A 19,522-nucleotide genomic window follows, 5' to 3' on the forward strand; every position below is an offset into this window, starting at 1 on the left:
GAAAGTGACTGAGAGTGGTGTTATAGGTACAAACTATGTGGCTGAGCTGAGGCACCCACAACAGTCCACAACACACCAGAAACATCAAGCATGTTCCTCAGAGTAGCAGACATGAGTTTAGTAGAAGGGTTAGGAAAAGGAAAAAAGTGACACCCTCAAGGGAAGAATGAGTCTTTTCAGAGGAGAAGGATGGTGTGACCTTTCTGCCCTTCAGTTTTATTGAGGATCCCAGGGAAGTTTCCAGAGAGTTTCTCTAGGGTCCACCCCTTGACTTTTGACTACAGCATAGGAGCTGAATGGACTGCCTCCAAGAGAGGATGATGTGGTGCTCATTTTCTTGGTTTACTGCCCCCTTTATCACTTTATTACCCTTTGAATAGCCCTCAGCAAGCTTTCCTTTTGAGGGTCTTAATCTTTTGGTTGCCAGGGTGATGGAGGTTGTGATAGTTTGGTGATAAGGGACAGTCCCGGCTAGTGGTAGTGTGTGACAGGATCTTGAAACAATAGCTTTTCTTAAGGGGTTGTAATTATGACTGGAGGAGGTTTTAACATCCCAGGCCCCTTCTTCCAGGTGCTTTGCCTCTCAGATAAGGCTCTCAATGGTTTCCATTCACCCTTCCTTGTCCTTTTCCCTGATCGCCCATTCACTGCTGACTAGTTACCTAATAGCAGGAGTATAGAAGTGGCACCTGGGAAAACTGCCTGTTGCCTTCCAGAAGCAGACCAGAAAGTGACCTCTCACCTGGCTGAATTGATAGAGAATCTTGGAAGCACTTAGTGTTTGATTCATACATGGCAACTTAGGTGGAGGCAGAGTCCTAGTCTGAAGTGAAACTCCTGTTCTCAGGTACCAGAGCTAAGATCAAGAAGAGTTACCCTGGAGGTCTGACCCCTCAATTTCACAAATGCTGTTTGATCAAAGGTTTTCATATAGCACACTTAAACCATACATTTTTTTCAGCTCTAAGTGCAGGAACTGCCTCTATAGAAACAAGCCCATTCACTTAAGGTTTTGTCAGCACAAATGGTCTCTGGGCTCCTGTGGTTACTTGACTGGCTTGTTCTCTCAGGAAAGGACTCTGTGTTCCCATTGCTGCTTCATATCAGTGCCTCATTTCATAGCTCAAAGTGGAAAAGGCAAGGGCATCCTCCTGAATATAAATGACAATTTCTATCTGGTGGCAAGCAATGAACTATTTTTTCAAAAATACATGCCCTTAAAATGTATTCAGAGGAAATGTTTTACTTCTCAGCAGGAAATAGTAAAAGAGTAAGGTCAGATGCGGGTTACCAGGTAGGAGTCAGACCAAAAGCAGCTGAACAAGGCTTTATTGGGATTGGCTCTCAGGCAAGTTTCAGCAGTTCTCCAGGGTGGAGGCCAGGGAATCTGCGCTGCAGCCCAAGGGCAGCATTTTGTAGTCTGGGATAGATGGGGGGAAAGACTCGAATGTTTAATGTCCCCCAGGATTGACTGGGGACTCCATTGACAGGTGGTTTTGAGACACTTCTAGGGTTTATCTGCCAGTGTCTGATTGGTTGTTTTATGGTGCCCTGGGGCTGCCACCATGCATTCGAGGGTTACCCGCTGCCCCACCCTCTCTCATCCATCCGCCTTAATCCAACTTAACATCTCGATCTTTTTGGTGATATAGGGCGCCAGAGTTCATCTGGCTATTTCCTGCTTATTAGGGGGTGTCATGGGGAAGTAAAGGTTCAGGTGCCAGTTTGGTGGGGAGGCAGCTATAAGGGTGCAGGAAAATTTGGTTGTATGTTACCCTGGCGACCTTACTTATGCGGTTCCAGGCAAACCTGAGGAGACAGGCAGCAATCATTAGTAGGAATCCTAACACTAATATGGGAGTGAGGAATAGGGGTCAGCCAGGTGACAAGAGTGGAATATAGCCATCCTGGCCCAGGGTCATTTGATTGTTATTGCTTTTCACTCACATCTGAGAGTTTCGACATTTTTTTCAACCAGCCCTGTCTCACTGATGTAGCAGCATTTTTCTTTTAGGAACAGATTTGTTCCCCCTTTGTCTTGCTGTCAGGAGATCCAGAGCTCAGTGGTTCTGCAAGGAAACTTTGGCAATAGATGTTATTCATCTTTGTAGGGATGCCAGGGAGGCAGCAGATGCCTCTACTGCCTCTTGGAGTTGCTGTTCTAGCTTTTGGGTGGCAGTTACTGCATAACCGAGTCTTCCTGCCCCCAACCTGGAGGCCGCAAGTGAGGAGGCTAGGGAGAGTCCCACCACCACTGGTAGGACTATAACCCCTTGTAAAGTCATCTGGGTTCTGTAAAATATCCTTTTATTGGTATGACCTCTGTTTTGTAGAGATCTCTATATTTCTGTTACTTAGGGCTAGAGACTCATATTAGCAAACATAGATTAAGCCTACCTGTGTAGCTTAGGGAGATCTATAGGCCTTAAACTGACTAAGAATTTCTGACTCTGGCAGTTTCTCTTGATAGTTATCAGGCACATCTGTGTAAGACTCTCTCTTTCGTAGCTTCCAACCTTTACTTATTTTAGGGGGTTAACACAAGTGTACATCTTAAGTTACATTTAACTATTGTTCCTTTTTAAATGCCCAAGAATGGCTATATTTTGATTTAACTATTTTGCTAGGTGTTTAAGACCAAGCTGGTCAAATTGATCTATTCCTGTCTGTTAAGAGTCAGCTGAGTTCCCACAGGGGTCACTTGCAGGGAACTTGAGAAGAGCTTCTTAACTCCTTTAGTGCCATTTGCTAGGTAGGGTCTCCTTGATAAGGTGTGTTCCCTTAGAAGCATCAGGGATGTCTCCCTTTTACAATGACCCTCTTCTACAGCAGGTGCACTGATTGGCTTTTCATCCTCTAATGATCTCATCAATCTCCCTGATAGTGTGGCCCAGAGTTCCAAATCTCCTTAGAGAAATTCTCTTGTTCCCTGGATTCAGGCTGACTCTGAGGACGAGAGCCAAATACTGTTTTTTCTTGGCCCCTTTGTTTTAATCTTAATCTCTAAATTTCATCTTAAACATCCAGTAAGCCAGTCTCACCAGTCATAAAGTAAGGGTACTGGGCTTTAACTTTAATGTTTATGACTTTACAGTCATTTACCCCCTTTTATTTAATTGGGGTGTATATTATCTGTCCTATAGGTGATGGCTTACTATTTCAAATTAATTTAGGTTGTTTGTTATTGAAAAATATTAATCACACAACAGTTATAGAGTTTACAAGGAAAATACAAAATGGAACTAACAGCAGTAAAACATTTAGTTTGTGTAATAGCTATCTTGAATTTTGACTGAGCTATGTATTATATCCCCTGTTTGAGATCACAGTAATCTTTACAACAAACATCAAACTTTTGAACACAATTTTAAATGAGTTAAAGTCTGGCTTATTTTGGAACCATTCTAACATGCAGCAAGGTGGGACTTTGTATTCAGGAAGAAATGGCAAATCCATTCAACTGGAAGCTTACTTGACTTGAGTTGAAGACATAGCATTTTTCCTTAAGCGTGATCTCAGCCACATACTTTTTTTTCTATATCACCCTTGAAATTGAAGACAAAGATCTGTTTTTTTTTAATATTGTCACTTTGTTCCCCTGTGACTGAGAGCTCCATTCTTGTCCCTTATTCCAATCCAATAACAAAGACTAGGTTTTGAGAAAAGGGATAAAAAAAAGTTTTACTGCTGTTACCAAAAGCAGTCCTTGTCCTTGATGCCAGTCAAATAATGAGGACACAGTTTTGAGAAAAATGAAAAAGTTTTATTGCTTTGCTAACAAAAGAGAAACACAGAGCACTCTTGTCCCAGAGGCTATGAATCTGCCTATCAGGGGTAACGGGGTTTTAAATGTGATTCAAAGGCTACATTTCATGTGTTCTCTGTTTCCTAAGATTAGGAAGGAGAAGATCTGGGAGGAGAAGGTCAAGAAATTAAAAAAAAAAAAAAAAAAAAAAAAAAAAACTTACCCATTTTAGAGAACCAAGAACTATATTCAAAGCATAAAGTGAACCACAGTTAAGTTGCTTTGCTAGCAAAGGAGAAACACAGGGGGCTCCTGATCCAGAATCTGTGATGGGGAACAGAGTGTTTTTAGAGATGATCCAAAGGAATCTGGTTTCCACAGATAAGGAAGGGAGATTAGGGAGAAATCAGGGAGGCAAAGGTTAGGGCAGAGGAAAGAGATTAGGGGAAGAGGAAAAATTCTGTCCATTTTAGAGCAGCAAGGGTTATTTCAAAGCATTATATGAACCATTGTAACACCTTCCCAACAGCATCTAACTGCCATGATGGGGATAGAACCCAGAACCTTCTGCTCTACCACTGAGCCACACCCCAACTCCTGCCTGTTTTCTTTTGATAGTGAAAAAGAGGAAATGAAAAATGTCCCTCTTGCTTGTCTTGAAGGGTGTTCTAAGTGTCATCCAGCCTACAGGTCATGGGTATGGAGAAGGGTGTGCAATAAATAGCACCAGTGATTTCCAGAGGAGGGCGGCCGGTGTAATAGAGACTGTGCCAGGGTGTACTTGAGAGCAAAGCCTTTTGGAGGGGATTGTATTATTACTTTTCCTGTAGCCTATTCCAAATACAAAGTCTTAAACAGCTTCAATCTCTTAGAAGAAAAGTATTGTCTCTGTTGTGGAGAACAGTTTACTTATATTTGAGTATCTCTTTAGAAGGCCCAGAAGAAGAGAGAGAAAAGAGAAAACACGATCAGATAAGAGAAGGAATTGGAGGTAAGATTAGGACACATTTCTACTTTTGAACTTAAGGATGGAGCCTGAACATTCATTCCGCGTAAATAGAATGAACAAGGATTGGGGATGTAGCTCCGTGGTAGAATGTTTGACGAGAATATATGAGAGGCTGGGCACCGTGGTGCACACCTGTAATCATAGCTGTTCAGGAGGCTGAAGCAGGAGGATTATAGGTTCAATGCCAGCTTCAGCAACTTAGTGAGGCCCTAAGCAACTCATTGAGACATTGCCTCAATAGAATATAAAAAAGGTCTGGGGAGGTGGCTCAGTGATTAAGTGCCCTTGGGTTCAATCCCTAGTACAAAGAGAAAGGGGGAGAGAGAGAGAGAGAGAGAGAGAGAGAGAGAGAGAGAGAGAGAGAGAGAATGGGCAAGAGCTAAGGAGCAAACAAGTTAATCTTTTTTTTTCCCCCCTAAAATGTTAGTGATACACAACTGTCTGGCTTGCCAGATATCTGTTCATGTCACTGTATTTCCCAATCTATTGGAGATCCTTTGAGTCTGTGTAAATGCTCTGAACCTAATGTTTTTATCCTGGACACCAGAAAAGATGGACTGTGTTCAATTCCACATGGACAGTATGTCTCATGCACAAACCTTGGATCTTCACCTATGATGAGTCACTTAAATAAAAATTTCAGGTCAGAAGATATGAGGCCTGGCAGTAGATGCTCAAAAACCAGAATGCTTGCAAACTCTGAGACATGAAATAAAAGACTATTCTTGCACCAGAGATAGGCTCAGGTGGACAGCCTCCCTGCCCCAGTCTCTCCTGACTGACCCTCACTCTTCTTCTGGGACAGCATGTGCCCTTGTGTCCTGCTTCTGACACACACCTGTGAACTGGCACTGCAGGTAGGAACTGTTAGCACAAACTTCACAAATCAGCCAAAAGTCTTTATTCAGGAACAGAGTCATGGTTCTGATGGACCAACTTTCCTGGTGGAAAATGAGCCCCTGAACAAAGGAGGGGACTGGACTTAGGTAGGTTATACTGAGAGGTGCCTTAATTAATGAGTGTGTCAGCTTGGGCACTCAGGAATTTGGGGTCTGTTTTACTGGGCGAAATGGGAAGGAGTCTGGGGTCAGCGATCAGTCCTTGGAACTTATCTTATTGGGCAGGATGGAGGGCCTGGTGTCAGTGGTTAGTATCTGGAAAGGATTTATTTAGGGACGGACTAATGCTTTGGCCTCTCCCCAGAGACTGCCTTTCTAGGTTTGATGGACACCACTCTTCAGGATTTGTTTTATCACCAGGAAAGAATGTACTAGGAAAGGATCAATGCTCTCAATGTATGGCTTTCTTTCCCACTCCCCTTTCCTGGGTCTCACTGTTTTGGGTGTTTGTCATTTTCCATATCTAATAGGAACAGCCTTTCTGATTTTGGTTTTTGCTTACTGCCAAATGTTATGTCCTGCTACATTCCACTAATGTTACTTGTTTCACAACCATTTGCTTATGAAAGTCTTGAAATAAAAACTTCCCAGTCCTTAAATATAAAGGTTTTATTTGACCACTCCAGGATGACTTCATTCGTCCCTCAATTCCTATCCTTCTCCGCCTTCCACAGAGACCAGTGAGAAGGAGGCTCTAGCATCCTCAGCACCATTAGTTTCCAATTCCAAATCAGCAGGTGGGGGACTACCATGTGATAAAGTGCAGGTGATGGCGCATTAATGATTATGGGGCAGTCATTTTTTTTTGAAATATTGATCTGTGTGCAAACTATGCCCGACGTTGGGTGGCTCTGCAGAGATAAATGGAAAGATCCTTAAGGTAAGACAGAGAGCCACTGGCCCTGGCAGGGCATGTTCTCCAGGCCAGATCTGATTTCTCTACACCTTGGGCATTTGCTTATTTCTCAACCTTGGCAGAATCTCAAAAACTAACATTCCCTGTTCTGTTCCAAAGAGGACTCAGCAGTGGCCCAGCCTATATGGAATATGGAACAGATGGACTTTGATCTATCTGTATTTCCCCTTCAGGAGCCTTTAATGGTGCTCTCGGTGGGGAATGGAGAAGTCACCGCAGCCTTAAGCACATGTTTTGAGAGGATTATCTTTTGGACCAACTAGAGAGTAATGTTCCATATTTTGCATGTAGGCTCATTAATTCTTTAAATTTCTCCCTTGATTTTTTGTTTCTTAGTTTTGTTTTTTGTTTTTATACTGGGTGTTAACACAAAAAGACCAGGCAGGATGCAAACCTCACAAATCATCTCAGCTGTTTATTCAGGAACGGGGGTGCAGGAATGGAATGGTGCTGGTGAACCCACTTTCTTGGTGGAAAATGAGCCACTGAACAAAGAAAGGGACTGAGTTTATATAGGTTATTTTGAGGGGTGATTTACTGAATGTATTAGTTGCCTTAGGTACTCAGGAATTTGAGCTTTTTTGGTCAAGGTCTGTGGACAGTCTCTGAAGAGGATTTACTTTGGAAGAGATTAATGCCTCCTAGAGACTTTCTTTTGAGAATGATAAAACACCTTCTTTGTGTTGGAAACAAGCATCTGGAAAACATTTGTCTTGGGAGGTGAAATCTGTCAATGCATGGCCTTCATTTTTACTCCCTATTTCTCAGGTTTCATTATGTTGGGGATTTTTCATTCTCTAAATCCATTACTGGGGATTGAAGCTTGGGGAACTTTATCACTGAGCCACATCATCAGCCCTTATTTTTTATTTTGAGACAGGATCTCACTAATTTGCTTAGGGCCTCACTAAGTTTCTGAGGCTGGCCTTGAACTTGTGATCTTCCTGCATCAGCCTCCTGGGTTGCTAGAATTATAGGCATGTGACACCACACTCAGCCTCTCTTGAGATCTTTACTCTCAGGTTCATAATTTGTTCATACTTAGGAAGTTAACTTTAACGGTTCATTAAACATGGTATCTGTCTGCCATGGGGGAAAAAACGAGGCTTACCCATGGCTTTAGAATTTGGTTAAAGTTATAAAAATATGTGATATTTCTTAATTATTTTGTTTATTGTTTTGGTATTTCTGACAATATTATACAAAACAAACTTAGTTTCTCCTGCTCTGTGCTCACAACATAGATAACTTTTGTGATCCTGAAATGAGGGTGATTTCTCCTCAACTGCAAGCAGACAGTCAGTTCTGCAGTGGACACCACCTGGGCATCCTGTAGCTGATGCTACATCAGACTGCATCAGGTCCACAGGTTTAGGACTTGGTAACACAAAACTGCCCCCGCTTTCAGACATAGTCACAAGTCTAGGCTTTTGGAACTGCTGACCAACTAGCTACGAATTGGGATTCCCATTGTTACAGGGCTGGGGCCTCCTGGGAAACTGAGATAGTAGGAAGCCCCACCCCCACCTTTAAACCCTAATTCTTATGATCAAGTCAGAAGGATTTCAAACATATTGCTCAGAGTAACAGGCATGAGTTTATTAGAAAGAACAGGTGGGGCACGGTGATGCATGCCAGCAGCTTGGGAGGCTGAGACAGGAGATTGAGAGTACAAAGCCAGCCTCAGCAATTTAGCAAGGCCCTAAGCAACTCAGTGAGACCCTGTCTCTAAATGAAATACAAAAAAGGACTGGGGATGTAGCTCAGTGGTCAAGTACCCCTGGGTTCAATCCCCAGTACCAAAAAAAAAAGGAGGAGGAAGAGGAAAAGAAGACACGACGTCACTGAAGGGAAAGAGTGGGTCCTCAGAGAGCAGAGGGACAGCATGTGTTTCCTGCTCTCTGGTTTTATTGGGAGTCCAGGGAAATTTCCAGAGTCTTGCCCAGATCCACCTCTTGACATTTGACTGACAACATTAAACTTTCAGGTCCCCACTTCCATGACTCAAGGTCACTTTGACCCATGATGACCAGTTCTAATTGAAACTTCTTCTTACAGATTTTATGGTTAGGGGGAAATTAGCCTTATTACCCTGAGTTCCTGGATCTGGTCTATGTAAGGATCATAAAAGTGCCCCCCACCCCTTTCAGCATAACTTGTATTCTTCTTATCAGCATATTGGAGCCTACATTTCTTTTGCAGATAACAGGTAGTTTGCTAAGGAATGTAACATATCCTGTGGACTTAAGCCAGGCAGGTCTGCAGGAAAATTGCTTTTCAAAAGTGAAATTTTGTAGGGGTGAGCACAGTGGGCCCAGTCTATAGAACCATTCCTCAACCTCATGTTCCCATCACTCAAATCTGTCTGTCCCCTATCACCATTACCCTTTTTTAGGTTTCATTAATTTGCTATAAGAGTTCACAAAATTCAGGAAATGACTTACTTAAATTTAACAATGTATTACAAAGGATATTTAAAAGACACAGCCAGATGAAGAGATCTGGATAGGTCCTGAGTGTAGGACCTTGTTTCTCCATGAACTTGGGGTGTGCCACCCTTCTAGCACCTGGACGAGCTCTTGTTCCTCTTCCTATAAACCTCTATGTTCAACTCTCTGGACCCTGTCCTTCTGAGTTTTATGAAGACTTCATCAGGTAAGCAAGATTGAAGCCAAATAATGACATAGAAATGTGATTGGACAAAAAGGAAATAGTCTAGTGCCAATAGAGCTGAATGAGGAAACCCCACAAGGCCTGACTATTCATATTTTTCTTGGCCTCTCCATGCAGCAGGACCCCTCTAAAATGGGGGTCTTATGAAAGGTGGGGAACAAGATTTCATCTTACTCCAGTTAGAATGGCTTTTATCAAGAACACAAACAATAATAGATGTTGGCATGGATGTGGGGGAAAAGGCACACTTTTACATTGCTGGTGGAGTTGCAAATTGGTGCAGCCACTCTGGAAAGCAGTATGGAGAATCCTAAGAAAACTTGGAATGGACCCACCTTTTGACCCAGTTATTCCACTCCTCGGTTTATACCCAAAGGACCTAAAATCAGCAAACTACAGTAACACAGCCACATCAATGTTCATAGCGGCTCAGTTCACAGTAGCTAGATTGTAGAACCAACCTAGATGCCCTTCAACAGATGAATGGATAAAGAAACTCTGGTATATATATATACGCAATGGAATACTATTCAGCCATAAAGAATAATAATATTATGGCATTTGCAAATAAATGGATGGAATTGGAGAATATCATGCTAAATGAAATAAGCCAAGCCCCAAAAACCAAAGGCCAAATGTTTTCCCTCGTAAGTGGAGGATGATATATAATGGGGGTGGGGGTGGAGAATGAGAGAATAATGGTGGAACTTTAGAATATGTAGAATAAAATGAGAGGGGGGGTATTAAAAATGGTGGAATTAGACAGACATCATTGCCCTATTTACATGTATGATTACAGGAATGGTATGAATCTACATTGTGTACAACCATAGAAATGAAATTATGTACCCCATTTGTGTACAATGAATCAAAATGCAATCTGTAAAAAATTAAAAGCTAAGTAAAAATAATTAAAAAAAAAAAAGAAAGGTGAGGAAAATTATAGTTCTAGGACAGCCTTGAGGAAAATAAATTCTAGTTTCTGTGGCCTGCCTTGGGAGGAAAGAGGGGCAGTTGAAAGGCGGGCAGAAGTTCTAAGAAAAATTTTTCTTGCTGAGGCCTAAAGCATCCCAACATTGTAACAGAAGAATATCTCTTACCTTATTGCTCTGAAGCTCTGCCAGAGCACTTCGGGAAGCAAAAACAAGTGCCAAATACTTTAACAATGCACGCATTGTACTGGGTATTTAGGAAATAACAAGGACTACTAGAGTTATGAGCCAGGAACAGTGGACAAAAACCAGATATCCTATCAGTGTATTACTTCATGATAGATTCAGGTTTCAAGCTAACTCATTTCATCTATAAATTCTTTACATTTGTTACCTATAACTAGATATCAAAAAACTATAGGGTGATAGAGCTGCTAATTTTAAATCACCAGTTTGGTTTTTCTTTCTTTCTTTTTTTTTTTTTTTTTTAACTAGGGATTGAACCCTGGGGTGCTTAACCACTGAGCCACATCACCAGCCCTTTTTATTTTTTAATTTGAGACAGGGTCTCGCTAAGTTGCTGAGAGTGGCTTTGTAACTTGGGATCCTTCTGCCTCAGCCTCCTTAGCTGCTGGGATTACAGGCCTACACTACCATGCCCAGCATAAATCACCAGTTTTGAAAGCTGTATTTTAATTAAAATTAATTTTAGGTTTTTTTTTTTTTTTTGCGGTGCTGGGGATTGAACCCAGGGCCTTATGCTTGCAAGGCAAGCATTCTACCAACTGAGCTATATCCCCAGCCCACTTTTAGTTTTGAGGACTCTGAGGATTGAACCCAGGGCTGCTCTACCCTTTTTATTTTGTTTTGAGACAAAACTAACTCCCTAAATGTCCAGGCTGACCTTGAACTTGTGATCTTTCTCCCTGAACACCCCAAGTTGCTTGGATTAAGGTATGTGCTGCTGAACCCAACAAGTTAATCTTTTTTAGGCTGGGCAAGTTGGACCACACCTGTAATCCCAGAGATTTGGGAGTCTGAGGCAGGAAGATTGAAAGTTCAAAGCCATCCTCAGCAATTTAATGAGGCCCTAAGCAACTCAATGAGACCCTGTCTCTAAATAAAATACAAAATAGGGCTGGGGATGTGGCTCAGTGGCTGAATGCCCCTGAGTTCAATTCCCAGTACTGCCCTGCCACCAAAAGAGAGAGAGAGAGAGAGAGAGAGAGAGAGAGGAAGGAAGGAAAAAGAAAAGAAAGGAAATATTTTTTATAGATGTGTACAATAAATAAATGCCCTCTTTGAGAAAACTGTGTCCTGATCCTGAGAGACAGTCTCTTAATTAGCACCTCCTTCATTTACTAAGTTGATTAACAAAATAAATAAATATGGCCGTGTATGTGTGTCTGGCACTGTGTTAGATAATATGGTTTTTGTTTGTTTTAACACTGTGTGTGTGTACACGTGCGTGTGCACCACCAGGGATTGAACCCATGGCCTCGTGCATACTAGATAAATGCTCTTATCACTGAGCTACATGGCCAGCCCCTGTGGGTAGTTTTTTAAAATGATAAAGTCGTGATCAAATCACACTCAAGGCCAATGAAACTAGCATTTCTGGGATAGATATCAAGCATTCAAGTTTTATAAACTTCTCAGAGAATTCTAATATATAATCAAGTGATTGTCAGCCCAAGTGACTTTCAACACAGTTGCTGTTGTCCTTCAGTATCCTTGGGGTATTGGTTCTAGGACCCCATCACACCTCATCTAGACACCCAAATCTGTGAATCCTCCAGTTCCTTATATAAAATGAGTATTTACATATAACTTGCACATATCTTCCTGTATACTTTTTTTTTTGAAGTACCAGGGATTGAACACAAATGCACTTTATCACTAAGCTACATTCCCAGCCCTTTTTATTTTATTTTATATTTTTTAGTTGTAGATGGACACAATATCCTTACTTTATTTATTTTTGTGTGGTGCTGAGGATCAAACCCAGTGCCTCTCCTGTGCTAGGCAAGCACTTTACCACTGAGCTACAACCCCACCCCATTATTTTATTTTGAGTCAGAGTCTCACCTCAGTCTTTTTGCCTGAGCCTCCCAAGTAGCTTGGATTACAGGCTTAGTCATCTTTAGATTACCTATAATATTTACTCCAATATAAGTGCTATGAAAATAGTTGTTATACTGTATTGTCTAGAAAATAATGACAAGGAAAAAAGTCTACATTTTCATTTATGGACACAATTTTCTTCTTAATGTTTTCAATCTGCAGTTGATCGAATTTGAAAATGAAGTCCATCTTATATACACTTCTGAACTTATTGTATAGTCAGTATTATGCTGATACCAAAACCAGACAGAGATATCACAGGAAATTTTTGAATATCAAAAAATCATCAACAAAATACTAGCACACCAAATCTAGCTCCATATATATATGATATCACATATCATATATATGTGATGATATATATATCATCACAAAGTGAGATTTATCCTAGGAGTCAAGTTTAGTTTAAATTACAAATATCAATTAATGTGGGTTGGGTATGTTGCTCAGTGGTAGAGCACTCACCTAGCATGTGTGAGGTACTGGGTTGGATTCTCAGCACCACATATAAATAAATAGGATTTATAAAGGTCCATCAACAAAAAGAAAACTTAAAAATTAATTAGTGAAATGCACCATGTCAATAGAATAAAGGACAAGAATTACATGATCATCTCAATAGATGCAGAAAAGGCATTTGACAAAATATAACACCTTTTAATGAAAAAAATCTCAAATTAGAAATAGAAGGAACCATCTTAGCCTAATAGAAGGCATTCAAAAAAACCCCACATACTTAAATAGTGAAAGACTGAAAGGCAAGGATGTCTACTGTCTTCACTCCTAGTCAACATTGTACTGAAGATTCTTGCCAGGGCAATTAGGCAAAAAATAAAAGGTATCTAGGTTGGAAAGAAAGAAAAACTAGTTCAATTTGCATGTGACATAAGCTTATGTATAGAAAATCTTAAGGAATCTACTAAAAAACTTTAGAACTAATAGATAAGGCCAGCAAGGTTGCAGTATATCAGATCAATATGTAAGAATCAATAGTACTTATTAATTTTACAATTTTAATATTATAACCCAATCCAAATATGAAGGAGTGATATTAAATACATTCACATTGTTGTGCAAAAATCATTACCATCCATTTCCAGAACTTTCTCATCATCCCAAATAGGAGCTCTACAACCTTAAAGCAATAACCCCCTGTCTCCCTCACCCTATAGTCCCTAGTAACAACTTGTCTCTATGAGTTTGCTTATTCTATGCACCTCATATAAGTGTAATCATACAATATTTATATTTTTGTATCTGGCTTATTTCATTTAGCATAATGTATTTAAAGTTCTTCCATGTTAAAACATGTATCAGAATTTCATTCCATTTCATGGCTGAATAATCTTATCATATGTATAAACCACATGTAATTCATCCGTTCATCTATTGGTGGGCACTTAGTTTGCTTCTACTTTTTAGCTATTGTAAACAATGTTGCTATGAACATTGGTCTACGTATATCTATTTAAGTCCCTGATAACCATTCTTTGGGACATGTATCTAGAAGTGGATATCTAGAAGTGGAATTGCTAGGTCATATGGTAATTCTAGGTTTAACTTTTTGAGGAATGGCTAAACTGGTTTTCATAGCAGCTGCACTATTTTACATTTCTACCTGACTTTATTTACTTATTTATTGGTACTGGGAATTGAACCCAGGGGAACCTAATCACCGTGTCACATTCCCAGCCTTTTTTATTTTTTATTTTTGAGGCAGGGTCTCTCAAAGTTGTTGAGGGCCTTGCTAAATTGTTGAGGCTGAGTTTGAACTTGGAATCCTCCTGCCTCAGCCTCCTGAGTACCAGGATTACAGGCAGGCACTACCACTCTGGGCCTGGTTTGCTTTTAAGCTACAAGAATTTTTGTATCTCTGTTCATATTTGAAATTTGTTGGTAGTTTTTATTCTCTTTCCCATTACACTAAAGCCAGCTTTGGTTTTGAATGGGGTCTCACCTTGTTTTACCATAGATTGTGTGATATGATAATTATCTGTTTCTTCAAAGTCTGGGAAAAATGCCTTTCAGTCTTTTGGTGTTTAGTGGCCTACAGGGATGTAATTCTTTGATAGCATTTTCTAATACCTTTTTTAAGGATAGATTTTATTAGTTTGTTTTTTCATCACAATTTGAATGAATGTTCACCATTTATGTTTTTAATAATAAGGCCTTTATCATTGCATAGTCAAAATTTTATTAGCTTAGCAAAGTACATAATTACCCTTTATTTTAAAAAAAATTTCTTACTGTGGTTATCTGACCTTTCTAATCCCTAATTTTGTATAATCATATTTTCTGTCTTTCTAATATGCAAATAGAATAAAAACTTGTAAAAAAATTTTTCTCGGTGCCTTTTCTTTTGAAGGGGGTACTAGGGATTGAACTTGAGTATTTGACCACTGAACCACATCTCTAGCCCTATTTTGTATTTTATTTAGAGACAGGGTCTCACTGAGTTGCTTACGGTCTCGCTGAGTTGCTGAGGCCGGCTTGAACTTGTGGTCCTCCTGCCTCAGCCTCCTAAACCACTGGAATTATAGGCATGCGCCACCATGCCCAGCTTCTCTATGCCTTTTGAAAAAATTATCAGTTGGGGTTGGGGATGTGACTAGCGTACATAAGGCCTTGGGTTTAATTCCCAGCAACGTGCATGCCCGCGTGCGCGCGCACACACACACACACACACACACACACACACAATTATCAATTAACTGGATATTGTGGCTTGTGCCTGCAGTCCCATTTATTGAAGAGACTGAGGCAGAAGGATTGCTTGAGCCCAGGATTTCCAGGTCAGTCTAAGTGACACAGCAAGATTCCCATCTTGGAAACAAATAAATAATAAATAAAAATAAATAAGTGAATGAGTGTCAGACTTGCTGAAGAGATTTTTTTTCCTGACCATAGCACTGATCAAAATGGAATCTAGAGAATTTAAATTTTATTATGGGAGCCTATATTCATGTTCAACATTAAATATTCATATCAAGAGATAATATCAGAAATCTGAGGACTCATGTGGTACATGGGGGATAGGGAAGCCCTCCCAGGATTAGAAAAAGCAACATACCCCAGACACCCATCCTGGTCTAGTTTTTTTGTTTTGGTTTTTGTTTGGCTACTGGGAATTGAACCCAGTAATACTTTACCACTGAGCTACATCCCCAGCTCTTTTTATTTTTTATTTTGAGATAGGGTCTCACTAAGTAGTTGCTGAGGCTGGCCTCAGACTTGCAGTCCTCCTACCTCAGCCTCCTGAGTCACTGAGATTACAGGCGTGCACACCACTCTCAGCCTTGGTGCAGTTTTGAAGGAGAGAGAAGGGTACTGGGGGTGCCCTGCTGAAAACACCATGCTGGTTGTATTTCTAGGTTAGAAACCCTGGTCCCTTAGTTGTGAAACTCTTGCAGAACTTAATTATTCATAAGAATATAAACTTTCTAATAAAAAATAACAATATAAAACTTCTAATACCATGACTATGAAATCACAAAACACTAACTGCCATTCTCTCATTGCTCTCATCTCATTTCCTGGGCTTTAGGATTTCCTGTGAAGTTCAGAAATATGAATAAAATTTTGTCGTCATTGTTCACTTTTTTAAAGTAATAAACTTTATTTTCTCAGAGCAATTTTAAGTTTACAGCATTATTGAAAAGTACAGAGGTTTCCTGTTTACCCCTTAAACCTGCTCCCATCAGCATCCTGAACCACAGTGGGAGTATAGTGCCCCGAAATTCCTCTGTGCTCTGTCTATAGAGCCATTCTACCCCACAACCTTTGTCAACCACTCATCTTTTTACTATCTCCATAATTTTGCCTTTTCCAGAATGTCCTATAGTTGGAATCATACAGTAGTTGCCCTCTATTCCTGGCGCACTGAGGGTTTTTATCATAAGTGGGTGTTGGAGTTTGTCAAATGGATTTTTAGGCATCTATTTTTATGACCATCTGATACTTCTTTTTTAGCCTGCTGAAGAGAAGGATTACATTAATGTAATGTTTTTATAGTTTAAAGAGGATTTTTGCCTCTAAGTTCATGGGAGATATTGGTCTGTAGTTTTCTTATAATGTCTTTGTCTGATTCAGGTATTAGGATAATGCTGGTCTCATATGATGAGTTAGAAAATGTTCTTTCTTCTATATTCTAGAAGAGATTATAGAGAATTGGTATAAGCTCTTCCTTAAACATTTGGTATAGAAGTCACAATGAACCCATCCGGGCCCATAAGTAACAGTAAGTTAATAAACTTACTGTTTTGTAAGTTTATTAATTATTGACTTAGTTTCTTTAGTAGGAATGAGCCTGTTCAGATAGTCTGCTGCTGCTTGTATTTTTGAGAAGTTGTGTCTTTCAAGGAATTGGTCCATTTCATCTGTATTATCACATTTATAGACACAGAGTTGTTTGTTTGTAATATTTCTTAATCTTTTAATGTCCACAGGATCTGTAGTGATGTCTTTTCTTCATTTCTGATGTTAGTAATCTGTGTTTTCCCATTTTTCCTTAGTTGGTATGGGTAGGGGCTTATCAATTGTATTGATTTCTTTTTACTTTCTTTTTCAGAGGAAACAACTTTTGGTTTCATTGATATTTTTCCCCCTCTGTGTTGAATTTCTCTTTTCTTCTGATTTCTACTCTTAATTTTTATTAGTTCTCCTCTTCTGGCTTATGTTACATTTAATTTGATCTTCTTTTTCTTGTTTTCTAAGCTCAAAGCTTAGGGGATTGGTTTTAGATCTTTATTCTTTTCTAATATATGCATTCAATGTTGTAAGTTTCCCTGTAAGTACTGCTTTCATTGCACCCCACATATTTCAATAAGTTATGTTTTCATTTCCGTTTAATTAAAAAATATTTTTATTGGAAATATTTTTTTAATTTCTTACTCGTTCTGGTTATACATGACGATAGAATGTATTTATGCATTTTGATAACCCATACATAAATGGAGTATAATTTCTCATTTTTCTGATTGCACATATTGGAGGATCACATCAGTCATGCAGTCATGTATGTACATGAGGTAATAATGTTTGTTTCACTCTACTATCCTTCCTACCCCCAAACCCCTTCTCCTCTCTTGACTCCCCTCAGATTTCTACTTTGACCTGTGTATTATGTAGTAGTGTTTTATTTACTCTCCCAGATATTTTGGGATTTTCCAGCTATCTTTCTGTTAGTGATTTCTAGTTTAACTTCAATGTGATCAAGAACAGACATTGTATAATTTCTATTTTAAAAAAAATTCTGGGCTGCGGAGATGGCTCAGCTGGTAGAGGGCTTGCCTTGCAAGCGCAAGGCCCTGAGTTCAATCCCCAGTACCGCAAAAAAAAAAAAAATTTCTGAGGTGTGTTTCATGGCCAAATAGGTGCTCTATTTTGTGCTTGAGAAGAATATGTTCTGTTGTTGAATGAAGTAGTTTATAGATGTCAATTATGTCCAGTTCGTTGGTGGTGGTGTTGGATTTAACTCTGTTCTTGAGTTCCTGCCTGTTGGATCATCCTTTATTTTGGTGGTGGCAGGGGTGCATGTACTGGGGATTGAACCCAAGGGCACTTAACCACTGAGCCACATCCCTGCCCATTTAATTTTTTATTTTGAAACAGGGTCTTGCTAGGTTTCTTACAGCCTCACTAAATTGCTGAGGCTGGCTTTGAACCTGGGATCCTCCTGCCTCAGCCTCAAGCCACTGGAATTATAGGCATGCACCACCACACCATTTCTAACAGAGGACGCCATAGAATCATCCATTTCTTTTTTTTTTTTTTTTTTTTTTTTTTTTTGCAGTGCTGGGGATGGAACCCAGGGCCTCATGCTTACAAGGCAAGCACTCTACTGACTGAGCTATCTCCCCAGCCCAGAATCATCCATTTCTAACAGAGGAGTGTTGAAGTCTCCAACCGTAATAGTAGATTCAACTCTTTCTCTTTGTAGTCTGTCAGTTTTTGCCTCACTTATTGTGAACCATTGTATTAAGCTTTTAGGGATATGGTGGTAAGGTTTGGGGAGGAAAGGGTCCTGTGTAGTTCTGCGATTAGGTCTGTGTCTTCAGTGGTATGCACCTGTGAACTGTGACCTTCACATGTGCTTCTCTATTCCCCGTATCTTCCACACACCAGATTGGTCAGGATGACTAGAGCTGATTGGAGCTGCTTATTTTCCTTTCCTCACCTTCACTTAAGTGCTGATAAAACCAGGGTGGACGCTGCTAAAATAACTTCTCCTGAGGTGGGCCTCAATAAAAACAATACAATGATCTAATTCAGAACAGTTCCTATTTCCCTCTCCCTGCCAAAAGCAAGTTGGTTTTTTTTCTCCCAGTATTCTCTATGATGACCTGGTGGAGGACCTGGAAAGAAAACTCACAAAAGGGCACGCCCTCCGGAACCCCATCCCAACCCCTTAACTGGAAGGTTTTGCCTCACAGACTTGTCTACACATGTCCACTGAGTCTCCAGAAATTCATCAGTTACAGTTCAGGTATTCTTACCCCAATATCTGCTCCTAGGTTTTTGCTAAGTTGTGACTTCCTGTGTTTGCAAGACTCTTTCTTCTGTTTTGGGGGCAGTTTGCCCTATGACCTCATTCCACTGATAGATCTAAGAAGAAATGTTGATTTTTTTTGTTTGTTTGTTTGGCTTTTTACTTGTCGTTAAAATAGAGTGACAACATCTGAGCTCCCTTGTACAACCAGATCAGAAACCAGATGTGCTCTGAGAAACATTCTGAATCTTCGCATGACTGAATCAAATTAAGTTGATCTCAACTTACTCTGTTTTTTGTTTTTTGTTGTTGTAGTCTGTTATTTTTTTGTTTGTTTTGGTACTGGGGATTGAACTCAGAGTTACTTAATCACTGAGCCACATCCCCAGCCCTCAATTTACTGTTTTTTCATCTCTTTGGAAAGACTAGATATCTGATCAAATTTCATACTCTCTTTAAGTATTCTAAGAAATTCCTTAAATTGACTTGTAGGCCAACCCCTACTTGAAAGATAGTGGGTTGACATCATATATCTTATAGCAAAACCTCATAAAATTTTTTAAAAATATTTTTTAGTTGTAGATGTACACAATATCTTTATTTACTTAATTTATTTTTATGTGGTACTGAGGATTGAACCCAGTGCCTCACATGTGTGAGGCAAGTGCTCTACCACTGAGCTACAAAAATTTTTATACGTCTCTTTCCTTTCCCTGGAGTTCCCCTCTGGGGTTACC

At 39.9% G+C, this 19,522-nt stretch overlaps 1 protein-coding gene and 1 long non-coding RNA gene across 2 annotated transcripts in view; both read left to right on the top strand.

The window, feature by feature from the left end:
- The window catches only part of ABHD12 (abhydrolase domain containing 12, lysophospholipase), a 91,937-nt gene that overhangs the window by 40,343 nt on the left and 32,072 nt on the right, over positions 1 to 19,522 (top strand). The window lies entirely within an intron of this gene.
- LOC306651678 lies at positions 10,086 to 12,817 on the top strand. Its single transcript, XR_013761179.1, has 2 exons — positions 10,086 to 10,886; positions 10,988 to 12,817. It is a non-coding gene; the product is annotated as an uncharacterized lncRNA (long non-coding RNA).

This window comes from Sciurus vulgaris, assembly GCF_902686455.1.
Source record: "Sciurus vulgaris genome assembly, chromosome: 2".
Taxonomy (NCBI): domain Eukaryota; kingdom Metazoa; phylum Chordata; class Mammalia; order Rodentia; family Sciuridae; genus Sciurus; species Sciurus vulgaris.